Source organism: Ambystoma mexicanum, chromosome 7q (assembly GCF_040938575.1).
Source record: "Ambystoma mexicanum isolate Mex_15411 chromosome 7q, UKY_AmexF1_1, whole genome shotgun sequence".
Classification (NCBI taxonomy): domain Eukaryota; kingdom Metazoa; phylum Chordata; class Amphibia; order Caudata; family Ambystomatidae; genus Ambystoma; species Ambystoma mexicanum.
The window spans coordinates 134,596,040-134,598,290 of record NC_090941.1 but is presented as its reverse complement, the minus strand read 5'-3'; positions in this window follow the sequence as shown (position 1 = coordinate 134,598,290).

Below are 2,251 nucleotides of genomic sequence, written 5' to 3'. Positions count from 1 at the left end.
TCGCCTGCCAAGCCATTACAAAAGGGGAAAAACCATATGCAAATCAGGCTTGGTCCCACCCCCAAAGGGGTAGTCCAGCCCGAACTGCTAGGCCACATCCCTTTTGCACGAGACCACAAGCATCCCCAGACATGTTTCAGCCTTGTTGGGCGTCATCAGTGAGGAGTAGCTTGGGTCTCTAGGCCCAGCAGGCAAGGGGCCCACGTCTGGGCATACCCTTCCCACTCGGGGTGACAATAGCAAAACAAAAGAGTTGATGGCTGGAAGGTTTAGAATAAATCTTGACCTGTGGCATTGCTCTGGGCAACCCTCCAGACCATCGTTCTTCGCCTGCCAAGCCATTACAAAAGGGGAAAAACCATATGCAAATCAGGCTTGGTCCCACCCCCAAAGGGGTAGTCCAGCCCGAACTGCTAGGCCACATCCCTTTTGCACGAGACCACAAGCATCCCCAGACATGTTTCAGCCTTGTTGGGCGTCATCAGTGAGGAGTAGCTTGGGTCTCTAGGCCCAGCAGGCAAGGGGCCCACGTCTTTCCCTTCTGTAATGGCTTGGCAGGCGAAGAACGGTGGTCTGGAGGGTTGCCCAGAGCATTGCCAGTGGTTAAGATTAAGTCTAAACCTTCCAGCCATCACCTCTTTGTTTTTGCTATGTCACCCCGAGTGGGACGGGTATGCCCAGACGTGGGTCCCGTGCCTGCTGCGCCTAGAGACCCAAGCTACTCCTCACTGATGAGCCCCAACAAGGGCGAAACATGTTTGGGGATGCTTGTGGTCTCGTGCAGAAGGGATGTGGCCTAGCAGTTCGGGCTGGACTGCCCCTTTTGGGGTGGGGCCAAGCCTGATTTGCATATGGTCTTTCCCTTCTGTAATGGCTTGGCAGGTGAAGAACGGTGGTCTGGAGGGTTGCCCAGAGCATTGCCAGTGGTTAAGATTAAGTCTAAACCTTCCAGCCATCACCTCTTTGTTTTTGCTATGTCACCCCGAGTGGGACGGGTATGCCCAGACGTGGGTCCCGTGCCTGCTGGGCCTAGAGACCCAAGCTACTCCTCACTGATGAGCCCCAACAAGGGCGAAACATGTTTGGGGATGCTTGTGGTCTCGTGCAGAAGGGATGTGGCCTAGCAGTTCGGGCTGGACTGCCCCTTTTGGGGTGGGGCCAAGCCTGATTTGCATATGGTCTTTCCCTTCTGTAATGGCTTGGCAGGCGAAGAACGGTGGTCTGGAGGGTTGCCCAGAGCATTGCCAGTGGTTAAGATTAAGTCTAAACCTTCCAGCCATCACCTCTTTGTTTTTGCTATGTCACCCCGAGTGGGACGGGTATGCCCAGACGTGGGTCCCGTGCCTGCTGGGCCTAGAGACCCAAGCTACTCCTCACTGATGAGCCCCAACAAGGGCGAAACATGTTTGGGGATGCTTGTGGTCTCGTGCAGAAGGGATGTGGCCTAGCAGTTCGGGCTGGACTGCCCCTTTTGGGGTGGGGCCAAGCCTGATTTGCATATGGTCTTTCCCTTCTGTAATGGCTTGGCAGGCGAAGAACGGTGGTCTGGAGGGTTGCCCAGAGCATTGCCAGTGGTTAAGATTAAGTCTAAACCTTCCAGCCATCACCTCTTTGTTTTTGCGGGGTAGTAAAATCTGACACCCTGTCATGTCATTTTTTGCTACCGGTCAGAAAATCCTACCGACAGCCAGTGGAGTAACTTTACTGAAATTGTTGGGGGGGATATGACATCTGAAGAAAAGGTGCCCCAGCCAAATTAATGGGGACACAGTGGTGTGCCATGAAAGTTGGGGGGGCAAACACCCCTGTCTCCCCTTAAAATTACGCCCATGCCAACACTAGGCACATTTGACAATCCACGCAGATGTAGGAAAATGTGACGGGGTAGGAAAATCTGTCACCCTGTCATGTCATTTTTTGCTACCCCTTCAGAAAATCCTACCGAGAGCAGTTTTTGACCGTGTACAAGAAAAGTGAGAGTACATATCAACAGCTAGGCACTATGCACATTTGACAATCTACAGGATGACCAAAACGTGACCAAAAAACTATCATGTTGGATCATTCTATACATTTCGGAGTGCTACTCCATTGCTGTAAAAGATAACAAACCCATACCATAACACCCAAGCCATAACCTGCAACGAACAGCATTGTGTCCAAGCTACATCCGATCACTCCCTACCCCGCCCCGGGCCCACGAGTTACCCAGAAACCCATACCATAACAAACCCATATCATAACACCCACG